A 17,362-nucleotide genomic window follows, 5' to 3' on the forward strand; every position below is an offset into this window, starting at 1 on the left:
CTCGTGGTCTGGGTCAGGATAGATTCTGTTTGACGAGGCCCCTGGGGGGTTGGGTAGGATACAGTGACGAGTGCAAAGACACTGCAAACAAGTTCTGAGGGAGGTCCTGTGTCAAATGTGCTACCTTTTGCTAGACTCAGGTGTTCTCTCAAAACGGCAACGGAGACCAGACGACAGAGGGCCACAATGACAAGCGCTTGTCTGAGGGGGGTCATGAGATAGGAGCAAGCTCAGCTTTTAAGAGTACAAAGAACATCAGTCATAAACGATGAAAAATGCAACAGGTGCTGGACAAAGCCTTTCGCTTTTGCCTTTAAACTTTCGAGAGCGCACGTGTTTAACCTCCTGCATTCGAATGCGCAAACAAATGGAATATGCTTTGAAATTCTACGTGTTCAACTGTACACATATCTCAGCGTACATGTACAAAAATGAACTATACTTTGGTGCCAAGGGTGAGCTTCAACATCACAGTTCTAAAAGACTCTTCAGGAAAACCACCGCAGCCCAGAGGTCAGTCGGGCCCTCACACAAGTGATGAGGTGGCCGAGTGGTTAAGGCGATGGACTGCTAATCCATTGTGCTCTGCACGCGTGGGTTCGAATCCCATCCTCGTCGTTCCTTCCTGTGATTGTTCATATGCTCTGCACATTTGGTGCACTTTCCTTATGTGACACGTTCACCTCATGCAGTGCGATTCATAACGGTCGATGATCCGAATCAGGTGTGTTAAATAATGGAAGCACGCAATGCATTAAGGACACGAGACCTATTCTTCAACAACACGATAAGCTTCAAAAGAAGCTGGCAAAAATTGCCAAGGCTGACTCTATTTCAAGTCATCCTGGCGGGGTATTGGGTAAAGTTTTCAACCAGCAATGATCGCGCCTCAGATGAGCCTCATAGGCTACAATATTGCCTCTGCGAAAGAATGGTGGCAAGGGTTGCGACCTTTCAGCTGGAGCCATGTGGACGTGGAACGACAGGGTGGTAAATAGCTCCAAACTGCGTGGTGTGTCTACGAAAACCAGTAGGCAGTATGTACGAGAAGCCTTATTCGCTGCTCTCTCTTTACTTAAAGAGGAGTGTGTGTTGCTTTCCCGAACCCCTGGGGGAAGAGAGTTATGGGTATCTTGGCAACAAAGGGGTGGAGTCGTAAAGCTCGTGGTCTGGGTCAGGATATATTCTGTTTGACGAGGCCCCTGGGGGGTTGGGTAGGATACAGTGACGAGTGCAAAGACACTGCAAACAAGTTCTGAGGGAGGTCCTGTGTCAAATGTGCTACCTTTTGCTAGACTCAGGTGTTCTCTCAAAACGGCAACGGAGACCAGAACGACAGAGGGCCACAATGACAAGCGCTTGTCTGAGGGGGGTCATGAGATAGGAGCAAGCTCAGCTTTTAAGAGTACAAAGAACATCAGTCATAAACGATGAAAAATGCAACAGGTGCTGGACAAAGTTTAAACTTTCGAGAGCGCACGTGTTTAACCTCCTGCATTCGAATGCGCAAACAAATGGAATATGCTTTGAAATTCTACGTGTTCAACTGTACGCATATCTCAGCGTACATGTACAAAAATGAACTATACTTTGGTGCCAAGGGTGAGCTTCAACATCACAGTGCTAAAAGGTTCTTCAGGAAAACCACCGCAGCCCAGAGGTCAGTCTGGCCCTCATACGAGTGACGAGGTGGCCGAGTGGTTAAGGCGATGGACTGCTAATCCATTGTGCTCTGCATGCGTGGGTTCGAATCCCATCCTCGTCGGTCCTTGCTGTGATTGTTCATCTGTGCACATTTTGTGCACTTTCCTTATGTGACACGTTCACCTCATGCAGTGCGATTCATAACTGTCGATGATCCGAATCAGGTGTGTTAAATAATGGAAGCACGCAATGCATTAAGGACACGAGACCTATTCTTCAACAACACGATAAGCTTCAAAAGAAGAAGGCAAAAATTGCCAAGGCTGACTCTTTTTCAAGTCATCCTGGCGGGGTATTGGGTAAAGTTTGTAACCAGCAATGATCGCGCCTCGGATGAGCCTCATAGGCTACAATATTGCCTCTGCGAAAGAATGGTGGCAAGGGTCGCGACCTTTCACCTGGAGCCATGTGGACGTGGAACGACAGGCTGGTAAATAGCTCCAAACTGCGTGGTGTGTCTACGAAAACCAGTAGGCAGTATGTACGAGAAGCCTTATTCGCTGCTCTCTCTTTACTTTAAAAGGAGAGTGTGTGTCTTTTTTCGAACCACTGGGGGAAGAGAGTTATGGGTATCTTGGCAACAAAGAGGTGGAGTCGTAAAGCTCGTGGTCTGGGTCAGGATAGATTCTGTTTGACGAGGCCCCTGGGGGGTTGGGTAGGATACAGTGACGAGTGCAAAGACACTGCAAACAAGTTCTGAGGGAGGTCCTGTGTCAAATGTGCTACCTTTTGCTAGACTCAGGTGTTCTCTCAAAACGGCAACGGAGACCAGAACGACAGAGGGCCACAATGACAAGCGCTTGTCTGAGGGGGGTCATGAGATAGGAGCAAGCTCAGCTTTTAAGAGTACAAAGAACATCAGTCATAAACGATGAAAAATGCAACAGGTGCTGGACAAAGTTTAAACTTTCGAGAGCGCACGTGTTTAACCTCCTGCATTCGAATGCGCAAACAAATGGAATATGCTTTGAAATTCTACGTGTTCAACTGTACGCATATCTCAGCGTACATGTACAAAAATGAACTATACTTTGGTGCCAAGGGTGAGCTTCAACATCACAGTGCTAAAAGGTTCTTCAGGAAAACCAGCACAGCGCAGAGGTCAGTCGGGCCCCCACACGAGTGACGAGGTGGCCGAGTGGTTAAGGCGATGGACTGCTAATCCATTGTGCTCTGCACGCGTGGGTTCGAATCCCATCCTCGTCGGTCCTTGCTGTGATTGTTCATCTGCTTTGCACATTTGGTGCACTTTCCTTATGTGACACTTTCACCTCATGCAGTGCGATTCAAAACGGTCGATGATCCGAATCAGGTGTGTTAAATAATGGAAGCACGCAATGCATTAAGGACACGAGACCTATTCTTCAACAACACGATAAGCTTCAAAAGAAGCTGGCAAAAATTGCCAAGGCTGACTCTATTTCAAGTCATCCTGGCAGGGTATTGGGTAAAGTTTTCAACCAGCAATGATCGTGCCTCGGATGAGCCTCATAGGCTACAATATTGCCTCTGCGAAAGAATGGTGGCAAGGGTCGCGACCTTTCAGCTGGAGCCATGTGGACGTGGAACGACAGGGTGGTAAATAGCTCCAAACTGCGTGGTGTGTCTACGAAAACCAGTAGGCAGTATGTACGAGAAGCCTTATTCGCTGCTCTCTCTTTACTTAAAGAGGAGTGTGTGTTGCTTTCCCGAACCCCTGGGGGAAGAGAGTTATGGGTATCTTGGCAACAAAGGGGTGGAGTCGTAAAGCTCGTGGTCTGGGTCAGGATAGATTCTGTTTGACGAGGCCCCTGGGGGGTTGGGTAGGATACAGTGACGAGTGCAAAGACACTGCAAACAAGTTCTGAGGGAGGTCCTGTGTCAAATGTGCTACCTTTTGCTAGACTCAGGTGTTCTCTCAAAACGGCAACGGAGACCAGAACGACAGAGGGCCACAATGACAAGCGCTTGTCTGAGGGGGGTCATGAGATAGGAGCAAGCTCAGCTTTTAAGAGTACAAAGAACATCAGTCATAAACGATGAAAAATGCAACAGGTGCTGGACAAAGTTTAAACTTTCGAGAGCGCACGTGTTTAACCTCCTGCATTCAAATGCGCAAACAAATGGAATATGCTTTGAAATTCTACGTGTTCAACTGTACGCATATCTCAGCGTACATGTACAAAAATGAACTATACTTTGGTGCCAAGGGTGAGCTTCAACATCACAGTGCTAAAAGGTTCTTCAGGAAAACCACCGCAGCCCAGAGGTCAGTCGGGCCCTCATACGAGTGACGAGGTGGCCGAGTGGTTAAGGTGATGGACTGCTAATCCATTGTGCTCTGCACGCGTGGGTTCGAATCCCATCCTCGTCGTTCCTTCCTGTGATTGTTCATATGCTCTGCACATTTGGTGCACTTTCCTTATGTGACACGTTCACCTCATGCAGTGCGATTCATAACGGTCGATGATCCGAATCAGGTGTGTTAAATAATGGAAGCACGCAATGCATTAAGGACACGAGACTTATTCTTCAACAAAACGATAAGCTTCAAAAGAAGAAGGCAAAAATTGCCAAGGCTGACTCTATTTCAAGTCATCCTGGCGGGGTATTGGGTAAAGTTTTCAACCAGCAATGATCGCGCCTCGGATGAGCCTCATAGGCTACAATATTGCCTCTGCGAAAGAATGGTGGCAAGGGTCGCGACCTTTCACCTGGAGCCATGTGGACGTGGAACGACAGGCTGGTAAATAGCTCCAAACTGCGTGGTGTGTCTACGAAAACCAGTAGGCAGTATGTACGAGAAGCCTTATTCGCTGCTCTCTCTTTACTTTAAAAGGAGAGTGTGTGTCTTTTTTCGAACCACTGGGGGAAGAGAGTTATGGGTATCTTGGCAACAAAGGGGTGGAGTCGTAAAGCTTGTGGTCTGGGTCAGGATAGATTCTGTTTGACGAGGCCCCTGGGGGGTTGGGTAGGATACAGTGACGAGTGCAAAGACACTGCAAACAAGTTCTGAGGGAGGTCCTGTGTCAAATGTGCTACCTTTTGCTAGACTCAGGTGTTCTCTCAAAACGGCAATGGAGACCAGAACGACAGAGGGCCACAATGACAAGCGCTTGTCTGAGGGGGGTCATGAGATAGGAGCAAGCTCAGCTTTTAAGAGTACAAAGAACATCAGTCATAAACGATGAAAAATGCAACAGGTGCTGGACAAAGCCTTTCGCTTTTGCCTTTAAACTTTCGAGAGCGCACGTGTTTAACCTCCTGCATTCGAATGCGCAAACAAATGGAATTTGCTTTGAAATTCTACGTGTTCAACTGTACACATATCTCAGCGTACATGTACAAAAATGAACTATACTTTGGTGCCAAGGGTGAGCTTCAACATCACAGTGCTAAAAGACTCTTCAGGAAAACCACCACAGCCCAGAGGTCAGTCGGGCCCTCACACGAGTGATGAGGTGGCCGAGTGGTTAAGGCGATGGACTGCTAATCCATTGTGCTCTGCACGCGTGGGTTCGAATCCCATCCTCGTTGTTCCTTCCTGTGATTGTTCATATGCTCTGCACATTTGGTGCACTTTCCTTATGTGACACGTTCACCTCATGCAGTGCGATTCATAACGGTCGATGATCCGAATCAGGGGGGTATTCCAGAAAGCAGGTTATGTGACATACCCGGGTAAGTTAGTGGATAACCTCAACTTTCGGTTCCAAAAATGGAGGTAACTTTCTGGGTATGTATGTAACCATAGGGACTTACTCTCTGAAGATAACCTGCTCGGTAGCAGGTTATGTTCCAGGGTTAGTTTGTTTCAGAAGGTTACTGAGTATGGCGTGCCCTTTTGATGACGATCCTGTGGACGTGGAGGCACAAATTATACGAGGTTTTTTTCGCCGGGAGAGAGTTATAAGACCGCGAATTGATGTATTTTCATTTCCTAATGATTATTTGAAAGAGCGTTATCGATTTTCAAAAGATTCGTTAATTTATTTAACACATCTCTTGAGACCACATATTGCAAATGTCACAAACCGCGGGTCTGCGCTTAGAACAGAGAACATTCTGTGCATATCACTTCGGTTTTTCGCGTCAGGGCATTTTTTGTACAATGTGGGCGATGCAGAGCATGTGGGAAAGGCAACTGTGTGTAGAGCCATTCGCACAGTATGTCAGGCACTTAAACGATTCTTACACACATTTGTACAGTTCCCTGGCCATAAACCTCTGCGTGTTATTAAAGAGGAATTCCACAGAGTGGCAGGTTTGTCCTTTGTAGTAAAATCTATGACGCATATTAAATATGTAGTCATACTATTTATATCTATACATGTATTCATCCTGCACACACACACACACACACTTTAAACTTCCATATATGACTTTCTATTTCAGGATTTCCAAATGTAATTGGGTGCATTGATGGCACACACATTCCTATTAAAGCTCCTTCAGTAAATGAGGGAGACTATGTTAATAGGAAATCCATTCATAGTATCAATGTGCAGGTAACAATTTCATTTTGTGTTCCTAATTTTTTGTCTTGTTAAAATCATTAAACTCATTACTTTTTCCCACTAACTATAGGTAATATGTGAGGCAACCCACATCATTACTAATGTGGAGGCAAAATGGCCAGGATCTGTGCATGATGCCAGAATTTTACGCGAGTCATCATTATGTCAGGCATTTCAGGAGGGTATGTTTTGCTGTATAATTTTTTTTTTTTTACTATATTTGTATTGTACACTTGAATCATTACAGGACAGTACAATGGTTACTTGCTGGGGGACAGAGGATACCCTTGTCTGCCCTATTTAATGACACCCTACCCTGAACCTGATCCCGGACCACAGACCCGCTTTAACCTGGCTCACAGCCGAACACGGGCCAAGGTGGAGATGACCATAGGGATCCTGAAGTCTAGGTTTCAGTGTCTGCGTGGGCTCCGGGTCAGTCCAGAGAGGGCATGCGACATCATAGTGGCTTGTGTTGTGCTTCACAACATTGCCACTATAAGAGGAGAGAGCCACCCTCCTTGGATTGAGGAAGATGGCCCAGAGGAACCCCAACAGGGTTTTGCACACAACAGAGATGGAAGACTATTGAGAGACAGGATTTGTCAAAATTACTTTTATTAAAATGTTTGCACTGGTCTGCTCTGCAGTTTATTTCTTGATTTCCTGCAAAACAATGAAAGTAAAAATGAAATAAAATGAAGCAAAACAAGCTTGAAATAAAATTTGTTGTTTTTTTATTACAATGCTTTATATACACAACACTTTTAACATGCAACAGATTAATCAGAAGTTCTCACCTTAAGGCGATGCTCCAGTAATTCAATTTCAAGTTTTGCTTTTTTAATTTGAAGCTGTATAAGGTCCATCTCCATGTCACTTTTTCTTATTTGTTTTTGAAGATGGACCTTATACAGCTCCTTTGCTGGCAACTAGGAAGGCAAAAAAAGTTTAATGAATGAGATTCTGTCAGACAATAAAAGTAAAATATGGACAACTGCACTCAAATTCTTACTCTGGTTAGATTGTGCATTGAGGTTGAAGGACCTTCATCTGTGGGCAAATCCCCAGGTATGTACTGTGAAAGGACAATGACAGTTTGTTACTCTAATGTAAAAAGGGGGCATACATTATAATGGTGTGCATCATACCTCAGTGGATCTACCAGCATTGTCCACTTCTGTCACAGCAGATGTGGTCTCTTCATCGTCATCTTCATCCTTAAGTGGAAATATGCAAGTATACATTATCTGGCAAAAATAAACATAAAAAATATCTAAAAGCAACTAAAGGTACCTGACAACAAAACACTTACAGCTGTGACAGACTGTGTTCTTTCTGTAGGGTCCAATAATACAATCCCTCTGTCAGTATCTATAAGAAAATACAACCCATACAATTCTCAATATTATCAAAGAGAAACCAATAATGCAGGAAAAAATATCAAAGCAATATAACTAAGACCACAGTAGCCTATACATCATATGTAGTTAAATAATGTAAGCCTGCATAAAAACGTTAGGCATGTTCAAAAAGCCTTTATAAGTGACAGAGAGTAATTTATTAAGTCATAATGAGAACAAATCACAGTGGCAAACTTACATGTCACCATGTTACTTGTGGTGCATGGTGTGTGTGATGAAGTGCCCCCTGGAATGCCAGCAACCACTGGTCGCCCTTTATTAAGGGACAGAGCCAGCTCCTCAGATAGGGTTAGGGGAGGTGGTGGTGGGCCCCCGCCAGTTAGACGGGCTTCAGCCTTCTTTCTATTAGCTACATGACAGAAAGAATATACTAAATCGTGTTTAATAAATAGTTCAGTAATTGTGTAATCAAATATTACCTTTTTGCAGAATGTTTTTGTGTTTCATTTTGACTTGGCTCAAAGTTCTTCTGGCTCCAGAAGGATTACACCTTATTAAATAAGAAACCATATATTCCTAGTCAATATACACTATTTTAATCTGAAGAAATGAATGGCAGGAAAAGCAAATGCTTTCGTAGTGATTTAACAGTCAAAAGGATGCGGAAGGGGTGTTTAATTATTGTGCACTATAATAAAAGGGGAGGCAATATAAAATTTGCAATTTAATACACTCACGCATTTACTCTGTCCGTTATTTTTTGCCAAGCCAACTCTCTTTCTTTAGCCCATGCAGCCGTATTGCTTTTTTTCATTATTATTGGCTTGAATTCTTCGTATGCGTGCATTAAAACATCCAACTCCGCCTCAGTAAAGTATGCCGCTCTTTTTTTTCGTTGTCATTTTCCATTTTGACTCGTGAAATCGGCGATCCATTGAAAATGCCTTTATGCACGCGCATTAACTCTGGGTAACCAGTAGGAGGTTGATTAAACTAACTCTTCTCAGGTGTTTTGGAACCGACATACTCATGGTATGCGGGTTTGGGGTAAATCAACCCAGAGGTTATGATTTACCAAATGGTAAGTTAACCTTGCTTTCTGGAATACCCCCCAGGTGTGTTAAATAATGGAAGCACGCAATGCATTAAGGACACGAGACCTATTCTTCAACAACACGATAAGCTTCAAAAGAAGCTGGCAAAAATTGCCAAGGCTGACTCTATTTCAAGTCATCCTGGCGGGGTATTGGGTAAAGTTTTCAACCAGCAATGATCGCGCCTCGGATGAGCCTCATAGGCTACAATATTGCCTCTGCGAAAGAATGGTGGCAAGGGTTGCGACCTTTCAGCTGGAGCCATGTGGACGTGGAACGACAGGGTGGTAAATAGCTCCAAACTGCGTGGTGTGTCTACGAAAACCAGTAGGCAGTATGTACGAGAAGCCTTATTCGCTGCTCTCTCTTTACTTAAAGAGGAGTGTGTGTTGCTTTCCCGAACCCCTGGGGGAAGAGAGTTATGGGTATCTTGGCAACAAAGGGGTGGAGTCGTAAAGCTCGTGGTCTGGGTCAGGATAGATTCTGTTTGACGAGGCCCCTGGGGGGTTGGGTAGGATACAGTGACGAGTGCAAAGACACTGCAAACAAGTTCTGAGGGAGGTCCTGTGTCAAATGTGCTACCTTTTGCTAGACTCAGGTGTTCTCTCAAAACGGCAACGGAGACCAGAACGACAGAGGGCCACAATGACAAGCGCTTGTCGGTGGGGGGTCATGAGATAGGAGCAAGCTCAGCTTTTAAGAGTACAAAGAACATCAGTCATAAACGATGAAAAATGCAACAGGTGCTGGACAAAGTTTAAACTTTCGAGAGCGCACGTGTTTAACCTCCTGCATTCGAATGCGCAAACAAATGGAATATGCTTTGAAATTCTACGTGTTCAACTGTACGCATATCTCAGCGTACATGTACAAAAATGAACTATACTTTGGTGCCAAGGGTGAGCTTCAACATCACAGTGCTAAAAGGTTCTTCAGGAAAACCACCACAGCCCAGAGGTCAGTCGGGCCCCCACACGAGTGACGAGGTGACCGAGTGGTTAAGGCGATGGACTGCTAATCCATTGTGCTCTGCACGCGTGGGTTCGAATCCCATCCTCGTCGGTCCTTGCTGTGATTGTTCATCTGCTTTTATACATTTGGTGCACTTTCCTTATGTGACACTTTCACCTCATGCAGTGCGATTCAAAACGGTCGATGATCCGAATCAGGTGTGTTAAATAATGGAAGCACGCAATGCATTAAGGACACGAGACCTATTCTTCAACAACACGATAAGCTTCAAAAGAAGAAGGCAAAAATTGCCAAGGCTGACTCTATGTCAAGTCATCCTGGCGGGGTATTGGGTAAAGTTTTCAACCAGCAATTATCGCGCCTCGGATGAGCCTCATAGGCTACAATATTGCCTCTGCGAAAGAATGGTGGCAAGGGTCGCGACCTTTCACCTGGAGCCATGTGGACGTGGAACGACAGGCTGGTAAATAGCTCCAAACTGCGTGGTGTGTCTACGAAAACCAGTAGGCAGTATGTACGAGAAGCCTTATTCGCTGCTCTCTATTTACTTTAAAAGGAGAGTGTGTGTCTTTTTTCAAACCACTGGGGGAAGAGAGTTATGGGTATCTTGGCAACAAAGGGGTGGAGTCGTAAAGCTCGTGGTCTGGGTCAGGATAGATTCTGTTTGACGAGGCCCCTGGGGGGTTGGGTAGGATACAGTGACGAGTGCAAAGACACTGCAAACAAGTTCTGAGGGAGGTCCTGTGTCAAATGTGCTACCTTTTGCTAGACTCAGGTGTTCTCTCAAAACGGCAACGGAGACCAGAACGACAGAGGGCCACAATGACAAGCGCTTGTCTGAGGGGGGTCATGAGATAGGAGCAAGCTCAGCTTTTAAGAGTACAAAGAACATCAGTCATAAACGATGAAAAATGCAACAGGTGCTGGACAAAGCCTTTCGCTTTTGCCTTTAAACTTTCGAGAGCGCAAGTGTTTAACCTCCTGCATTCGAATGCGCAAACAAATGGAATATGCTTTGAAATTCTACGTGTTCAACTGTACGCATATCTCAGCGTACATGTACAAAAATGAACTATACTTTGGTGCCAAGGGTGAGCTTCAACATCACAGTGCTAAAAGGTTCTTCAGGAAAACCACCGCAGCCCAGAGGTCAGTCGGGCCCTCATACGAGTGACGAGGTGGCCGAGTGGTTAAGGCGATGGACTGCTAATCCATTGTGCTCTGCACGCGTGGGTTCGAATCCCATCCTCGTCGTTCCTTCCTGTGATTGTTCATATGCTCTGCACATTTGGTGCACTTTCCTTATGTGACACGTTCACCTCATGCAGTGCGATTCATAACGGTCGATGATCCGAATCAGGTGTGTTAAATAATGGAAGCACGCAATGCATTAAGGACACGAGACCTATTCTTCAACAACACGATAAGCTTCAAAAGAAGAAGGCAAAAATTGCCAAGGCTGACTCTATTTCAAGTCATCCTGGCGGGGTATTGGGTAAAGTTTTCAACCAGCAATGATCGCGCCTCGGATGAGCCTCATAGGCTACAATATTGCCTCTGCGAAAGAATGGGGGCAAGGGTCGCGACCTTTCACCTGGAGCCATGTGGACGTGGAACGACAGGCTGGTAAATAGCTCCAAACTGCGTGGTGTGTCTACGAAAACCAGTAGGCAGTATGTACGAGAAGCCTTATTCGCTGCTCTCTCTTTACTTTAAAAGGAGAGTGTGTGTCTTTTTTCGAACCACTGGGGGAAGAGAGTTATGGGTATCTTGGCAACAAAGGGGTGGAGTCGTAAAGCTCGTGGTCTGGGTCAGGATAGATTCTGTTTGACGAGGCCCCTGGGGGGTTGGGTAGGATACAGTGACGAGTGCAAAGACACTGCAAACAAGTTCTGAGGGAGGTCCTGTGTCAAATGTGCTACCTTTTGCTAGACTCAGGTGTTCTCTCAAAACGGCAACGGAGACCAGAACGACAGAGGGCCACAATGACAAGCGCTTGTCTGAGGGGGGTCATGAGATAGGAGCAAGCTCAGCTTTTAAGAGTACAAAGAACATCAGTCATAAACGATGAAAAATGCAGCAGGTGCTGGGCAAAGTTCAAACTTTCGAGAGCGCACGTGTTTAACCTCCTGCATTCGAATGCGCAAACAAATGGAATATGCTTTGAAATTCTACGTGTTCAACTGTACGCATATCTCAGCGTACATGTACAAAAATGAACTATACTTTGGTTTCAAGGGTGAGCTTCAACGTCACAGTGCTAAAAGGTTCTTCAGGAAAACCACCGCAGCCCAGAGGTCAGTCGGGCACTCACATGAGTGACGAGGTGGCCGACTGGTTAAGGCGATGGACTGCTAATCCATTGTGCTCTGCACGCGTGGGTTCGAATCCCATCCTCGTCGGTCCTTGCTGTGATTGTTCATCTGCTTTGCACATTTGGTGCACTTTCCTTATGTGACACTTTCACCTCATGCAGTGCGATTCAAAACGGTCGATGATCCGAATCAGGTGTGTTAAATAATGGAAGCACGCAATGCATTAAGGACACGAGACCTATTCTTCAACAACACGATAAGCTTCAAAAGAAGCTGGCAAAAATTGCCAAGGCTGACTCTATTTCAAGTCATCCTGGTGGGGTATTGGGTAAAGTTTTCAACCAGCAATGATCACGCCTCGGATGAGCCTCATAGGCTACAATATTGCCTCTGCGAAAGAATGGTGGCAAGGGTCGCGACCTTTCACCTGGAGCCATGTGGACGTGGAACGACAGGGTGGTAAATAGCTCCAAACTGCGTGGTGTGTCTACGAAAACCAGTAGGCAGTATGTACGAGAAGCCTTATTCGCTGCTCTCTCTTTACTTAAAGAGGAGTGTGTGTTGCTTTCCCGAACCCCTGGGGGAAGAGAGTTATGGGTATCTCGGCAACAAAGGGGTGGAGTCGTAAAGCTCGTGGTCTGGGTCAGGATAGATTCTGTTTGACGAGGCCCCTGGGGGGTTGGGTAGGATACAGTGACGAGTGCAAAGACACTGCAAACAAGTTCTGAGGGAGGTCCTGTGTCAAATGTGCTACCTTTTGCTAGACTCAGGTGTTCTCTCAAAACGGCAACGGAGACCAGAACGACAGAGGGCCACAATGACAAGCGCTTGTCTGAGGGGGGTCATGAGATAGGAGCAAGCTCAGCTTTTAAGAGTACAAAGAACATCAGTCATAAACGATGAAAAATGCAACAGGTGCTGGACAAAGTTTAAACTTTCGAGAGCGCACGTGTTTAACCTCCTGCATTCGAATGCGCAAACAAATGGAATATGCTTTGAAATTCTACGTGTTCAACTGTACGCATATCTCAGCGTACATGTACAAAAATGAACTATACTTTGGTGCCAAGGGTGAGCTTCAACATCACAGTGCTAAAAGGTTCTTCAGGAAAACCACCGCAGCCCAGAGGTCAGTCGGGCACTCACACGAGTGACGAGGTGGCCGAGTGGTTTATTTGCAAGTCGATGGACTGCTAATCCATTGTGCTCTGCACGCGTGGGTTCAAATCCCATCCTCGTCGGTCCTTGCTGTGATTGTTCATCTGCTCCGCACATTTTGTGCACTTTCCTTATGTGACACGTTCACCTCATGCAGTGCGATTCAAAACGGTCGATGATCTGAATCAGGTGTGTTAAATAATGGAAGCACGCAATGCATTAAGGACACGAGACCTATTCTTCAACAACACGATAAACTTCAAAAGAAGCTGGCAAAAATTGCCAAGGCTGACTCTATTTCAAGTCATCCTGGCGGGGTATTGGGTAAAGTTTTCAACCAGCAATGATCGTGCCTCGGATGAGCCTCATAGGCTACAATATTGCCTCTGCGAAAGAATGGTGGCAAGGGTCGCGACCTTTCACCTGGAGCCATGTGGACGTGGAACGACAGGGTGGTAAATAGCTCCAAACTGCGTGGTGTGTCTACGAAAACCAGTAGGCAGTATGTACGAGAAGCCTTATTCGCTGCTCTCTCTTTACTTAAAGAGGAGTGTGTGTTGCTTTCCCGAACCCCTGGGGGAAGAGAGTTATGGGTATCTTGGCAACAAAGGGGTGGAGTCGTAAAGCTCGTGGTCTGGGTCAGGATAGATTCTGTTTGACGAGGCCCCTGGGGGGTTGGGTAGGATACAGTGACGAGTGCAAAGACACTGCAAACAAGTTCTGAGGGAGGTCCTGTGTCAACTGTGCTACCTTTTGCTAGACTCAGGTGTTCTCTCAAAACGGCAACGGAGACCAGAACGACAGAGGGCCACAATGACAAGCGCTTGTCTGAGGGGGGTCATGAGATAGGAGCAAGCTCACCTTTTAAGAGTACAAAGAACATCAGTCATAAACGATGAAAAATGCAACAGGTGCTGGACAAAGTTTAAACTTTCGAGAGCGCACGTGTTTAACCTCCTGCATTCGAATGCGCAAACAAATGGAATATGCTTTGAAATTCTACGTGTTCAACTGTACGCATATCTCAGCGTACATGTACAAAAATGAACTATACTTTGGTGCCAAGGGTGAGCTTCAACATCACAGTGCTAAAAGGTTCTTCAGGAAAACCACCGCAGGCCAGAGGTCAGTCAGGCCCTCACACGAGTGATGAGGTGGCCGAGTGGTTAAGGCGATGGACTGCTAATCCATTGTGCTCTGCACGCGTGGGTTCGAATCCCATCCTCGTCGTTCCTTCCTGTTATTGTTCATATGCTCTGCACATTTGGTGCACTTTCCTTATGTGACACGTTCACCTCATGCAGTGCGATTCATAACGGTCGATGATCCGAATCAGGTGTGTTAAATAATGGAAGCACGCAATGCATTAAGGACACGAGACCTATTCTTCAACAACACGATAAGCTTCAAAAGAAGAAGGCAAAAATTGCCAAGGCTGACTCTATTTCAAGTCATCCTGGCCGGGTATTGGGTAAAGTTTTCAACCAGCAATGATCGCGCCTCGGATGAGCCTCATAGGCTACAATATTGCCTCTGCGAAAGAATGGTGGCAAGGGTCGCGACCTTTCACCTGGAGCCATGTGGACGTGGAACGACAGGGTGGTAAATAGCTCCAAACTGCGTGGTGTGTCTACGAAAACCAGTAGGCAGTATGTACGAGAAGCCTTATTCGCTGCTCTCTCTTTACTTAAAGAGGAGTGTGTGTTGCTTTCCCGAACCCCTGGGGGAAGAGAGTTATGGGTATCTTGGCAACAAAGGGGTGGAGTCGTAAAGCTCGTGGTCTGGGTCAGGATAGATTCTGTTTGACGAGGCCCCTGGGGGGTTGGGTAGGATACAGTGACGAGTGCAAAGACACTGCAAACAAGTTCTGAGGGAGGTCCTGTGTCAAATGTGCTACCTTTTGCTAGACTCAGGTGTTCTCTCAAAACGGCAACGGAGACCAGAACGACAGAGGGCCACAATGACAAGCGCTTGTCTGAGGGGGGTCATGAGATAGGAGCAAGCTCAGCTTTTAAGAGTACAAAGAACATCAGTCATAAACGATGAAAAATGCAACAGGTGCTAGACAAAGTTTAAACTTTCGAGAGCGCACGTGTTTAACCTCCTGCATTCGAATGCGCAAACAAATGGAATATGCTTTGAAATTCTACGTGTTCAACTGTACACATATCTCAGCGTACATGTACAAAAATGAACTATACTTTGGTGCCAAGGGTGAGCTTCAACATCACAGTGCTAAAAGGTTCTTCAGGAAAACCACCGCAGCCCAGAGGTCAGTCGGGCACTCACACGAGTGACGAGGTGGCCGAGTGGTTTATTTGCAAGTCGATGGACTGCTAATCCATTGTGCTCTGCACGCGTGGGTTCAAATCCCATCCTCGTCGGTCCTTGCTGTGATTGTTCATCTGCTCTGCACATTTTGTGCACTTTCCTTATGTGACACGTTCACCTCATGCAGTGCGATTCAAAACGGTCGATGATCTGAATCAGGTGTGTTAAATAATGGAAGCACGCAATGCATTAAGGACACGAGACCTATTCTTCAACAACACGATAAACTTCAAAAGAAGCTGGCAAAAATTGCCAAGGCTGACTCTATTTCAAGTCATCCTGGCGGGGTATTGGGTAAAGTTTTCAACCAGCAATGATCGCGCCTCGGATGAGCCTCATAGGCTACAATATTGCCTCTGCGAAAGAATTTCACCTTTATTTATATAGCGCTTTAAACAAAATACATTGCGTCAAAGCAACTGAACAACATTCATTAGGAAAACAGTGTCAATAATGCAAAAAATGTGACTTCCTGTTTGTTGTTGGCGGCTGTACTGCGTTTGAGCTCCGTCTCTATATTCTTTTCATTGACTATTTTTAACTCAAAAATCAATTTTATACATCATCGTTTCCGTTTATATAACGTGTGAATATATCCTCTATTGTATGCTACAACAAAAACAATCAGAGCGCCTCGCTATCACTAGTTTTATTTTGATCTCCCGGGTCCGCTATTAGCTTTTAGCCCGTTAGCATCAGCGGCGTGGTTGCAGCTAACTGCGCTAACATTGCTAATACTCTATTCACACACATTACCACTGCTGTACTCACTGTTACTTGCTTTAATGGCGGATGAATGTCTCCACTCTGTGCAGCTCGAGCTCGAGGCCGTGGGAAAGCAGATTCGCGACCTGGAGGTGAGGCAGGCCCAGCTGAGAGAGCGGAGAACCGCGCTGGAATCATCCCGGGCTGACGCTCACAAGTCCGGGGTAAGTATACAGCGATCTGCTAACAGTCCCACCACGTCTACTCCGTGTGTTTCTCTGCACAGGCCCGGTGCACCCAGGACGCGATTTTCCCAGATGTCCTTCACTGCGACGCCGGGACACCACGGACCCTGGGTGCATCCACAGCGGAGGACGCGAGCCGGGTCCCGGGCGACGACTTCTCCCCCTCCTGCCTTCGACATCTCCATCCAGAACCGCTTCGCTCCCCTCCGCGAGACAGGACGCGACGCTGTGATCATCGGAGACTCCATCGTCCGACACGTAAGTGCTACGTTAGCCGAAGGTAAAGTGCACACTCATTGTTTGCCTGGTGCTCGTGTTCTCGATGTCTCTGCGCAGATACCCGCGATCCTGAAGGTCGACGAGAGCCCCAGAGCGGTCGTGCTTAACGCCGGGGTTAACGACACCACGCTGCGGCAGACGGAGATGCTGAAGAGGGACTTCAGCAGCCTGATCGAGACGGTTCGCAGCACGACGCCCGTGGCGACGATCGTCGTGTCAGGACCACTGCCCACGTATCGACGAGGACACGAAAGGTTCAGTAGACTTTTTGCTTTAAATGAATGGCTGTTGTCATGGTGTAAAGAAAAGAAACTGCTATTTGTTAATAACTGGAATCTTTTCTGGGAGCGTCCTAGGCTGTTTCGCGCTGATGGATTACACCCCAGCAGAATCGGAGCGGAGCTGCTCTCTGACAACATCTCCAGGACACTTCGCTCCATGTGACTAGTAAGACAATTCTCTAATAACTATTATGATGAGTTTTGTTCCACCCACTTAAATGATAAAAGTACTTGTGCTGTAAAAACTATTAAGACTGTGTCTGTTCCCCGAATAGTGAGGTCAAAATATAATGTAGGATCTAAAAAAAATCTTATCGTAATTAAACCAGAAAAATGTAAAGTAAATGAACAAAAACAATTTTTAAAGTTTGGGCTCATAAATATTAGATCACTCACACCCAAAGCAGTTATTGTTAAT

At 46.1% G+C, this 17,362-nt stretch overlaps 22 non-coding genes across 22 annotated transcripts; 11 read left to right on the plus strand and 11 right to left on the minus strand.

Moving 5' to 3' along the window:
- Nucleotides 1–536: 536 nt before the first annotated feature.
- trnas-gcu (transfer RNA serine (anticodon GCU)) lies at nt 537–618 on the plus strand. Its single transcript has one exon. It is a non-coding gene; the product is annotated as a tRNA-Ser (tRNA).
- A 174-nt stretch (nt 619–792) lies between these two features.
- LOC132137077 (U4 spliceosomal RNA) lies at nt 793–933 on the minus strand. Its single transcript, XR_009431716.1, has one exon. It is a non-coding gene; the product is annotated as a U4 spliceosomal RNA (small nuclear RNA).
- Nucleotides 934–1,683: 750 nt separating this feature from the next.
- On the plus strand, nt 1,684–1,765 carry trnas-gcu (transfer RNA serine (anticodon GCU)). The gene has a single exon. It is a non-coding gene; the product is annotated as a tRNA-Ser (tRNA).
- Nucleotides 1,766–1,936: 171 nt separating this feature from the next.
- On the minus strand, nt 1,937–2,077 carry LOC132137154 (U4 spliceosomal RNA). The gene has a single exon (XR_009431791.1). It is a non-coding gene; the product is annotated as a U4 spliceosomal RNA (small nuclear RNA).
- Nucleotides 2,078–2,828: 751 nt separating this feature from the next.
- trnas-gcu (transfer RNA serine (anticodon GCU)) lies at nt 2,829–2,910 on the plus strand. The gene has a single exon. It is a non-coding gene; the product is annotated as a tRNA-Ser (tRNA).
- A 174-nt stretch (nt 2,911–3,084) lies between these two features.
- On the minus strand, nt 3,085–3,225 carry LOC132137070 (U4 spliceosomal RNA). The gene has a single exon (XR_009431709.1). It is a non-coding gene; the product is annotated as a U4 spliceosomal RNA (small nuclear RNA).
- Nucleotides 3,226–3,975: 750 nt separating this feature from the next.
- On the plus strand, nt 3,976–4,057 carry trnas-gcu (transfer RNA serine (anticodon GCU)). The gene has a single exon. It is a non-coding gene; the product is annotated as a tRNA-Ser (tRNA).
- A 174-nt stretch (nt 4,058–4,231) lies between these two features.
- On the minus strand, nt 4,232–4,372 carry LOC132137018 (U4 spliceosomal RNA). Its single transcript, XR_009431657.1, has one exon. It is a non-coding gene; the product is annotated as a U4 spliceosomal RNA (small nuclear RNA).
- Nucleotides 4,373–5,138: 766 nt separating this feature from the next.
- On the plus strand, nt 5,139–5,220 carry trnas-gcu (transfer RNA serine (anticodon GCU)). Its single transcript has one exon. It is a non-coding gene; the product is annotated as a tRNA-Ser (tRNA).
- Nucleotides 5,221–8,747: 3,527 nt separating this feature from the next.
- Nucleotides 8,748–8,888, minus strand: LOC132137207 (U4 spliceosomal RNA). The gene has a single exon (XR_009431843.1). It is a non-coding gene; the product is annotated as a U4 spliceosomal RNA (small nuclear RNA).
- A 750-nt stretch (nt 8,889–9,638) lies between these two features.
- Nucleotides 9,639–9,720, plus strand: trnas-gcu (transfer RNA serine (anticodon GCU)). Its single transcript has one exon. It is a non-coding gene; the product is annotated as a tRNA-Ser (tRNA).
- A 175-nt stretch (nt 9,721–9,895) lies between these two features.
- LOC132137062 (U4 spliceosomal RNA) lies at nt 9,896–10,036 on the minus strand. Its single transcript, XR_009431701.1, has one exon. It is a non-coding gene; the product is annotated as a U4 spliceosomal RNA (small nuclear RNA).
- A 766-nt stretch (nt 10,037–10,802) lies between these two features.
- On the plus strand, nt 10,803–10,884 carry trnas-gcu (transfer RNA serine (anticodon GCU)). Its single transcript has one exon. It is a non-coding gene; the product is annotated as a tRNA-Ser (tRNA).
- Nucleotides 10,885–11,058: 174 nt separating this feature from the next.
- On the minus strand, nt 11,059–11,199 carry LOC132137019 (U4 spliceosomal RNA). The gene has a single exon (XR_009431658.1). It is a non-coding gene; the product is annotated as a U4 spliceosomal RNA (small nuclear RNA).
- A 751-nt stretch (nt 11,200–11,950) lies between these two features.
- On the plus strand, nt 11,951–12,032 carry trnas-gcu (transfer RNA serine (anticodon GCU)). Its single transcript has one exon. It is a non-coding gene; the product is annotated as a tRNA-Ser (tRNA).
- A 174-nt stretch (nt 12,033–12,206) lies between these two features.
- Nucleotides 12,207–12,347, minus strand: LOC132137146 (U4 spliceosomal RNA). The gene has a single exon (XR_009431782.1). It is a non-coding gene; the product is annotated as a U4 spliceosomal RNA (small nuclear RNA).
- Nucleotides 12,348–13,097: 750 nt separating this feature from the next.
- On the plus strand, nt 13,098–13,186 carry trnas-gcu (transfer RNA serine (anticodon GCU)). The gene has a single exon. It is a non-coding gene; the product is annotated as a tRNA-Ser (tRNA).
- Nucleotides 13,187–13,360: 174 nt separating this feature from the next.
- On the minus strand, nt 13,361–13,501 carry LOC132137193 (U4 spliceosomal RNA). The gene has a single exon (XR_009431830.1). It is a non-coding gene; the product is annotated as a U4 spliceosomal RNA (small nuclear RNA).
- A 750-nt stretch (nt 13,502–14,251) lies between these two features.
- Nucleotides 14,252–14,333, plus strand: trnas-gcu (transfer RNA serine (anticodon GCU)). Its single transcript has one exon. It is a non-coding gene; the product is annotated as a tRNA-Ser (tRNA).
- A 174-nt stretch (nt 14,334–14,507) lies between these two features.
- LOC132137134 (U4 spliceosomal RNA) lies at nt 14,508–14,648 on the minus strand. Its single transcript, XR_009431771.1, has one exon. It is a non-coding gene; the product is annotated as a U4 spliceosomal RNA (small nuclear RNA).
- Nucleotides 14,649–15,398: 750 nt separating this feature from the next.
- trnas-gcu (transfer RNA serine (anticodon GCU)) lies at nt 15,399–15,487 on the plus strand. Its single transcript has one exon. It is a non-coding gene; the product is annotated as a tRNA-Ser (tRNA).
- Nucleotides 15,488–15,661: 174 nt separating this feature from the next.
- On the minus strand, nt 15,662–15,802 carry LOC132137209 (U4 spliceosomal RNA). Its single transcript, XR_009431845.1, has one exon. It is a non-coding gene; the product is annotated as a U4 spliceosomal RNA (small nuclear RNA).
- Between the last annotated feature and the right edge of the window lie 1,560 nt (nt 15,803–17,362).

This window comes from Carassius carassius, unplaced genomic scaffold, assembly GCF_963082965.1.
Source record: "Carassius carassius unplaced genomic scaffold, fCarCar2.1 SCAFFOLD_68, whole genome shotgun sequence".
In the NCBI taxonomy this organism is placed as follows: domain Eukaryota; kingdom Metazoa; phylum Chordata; class Actinopteri; order Cypriniformes; family Cyprinidae; genus Carassius; species Carassius carassius.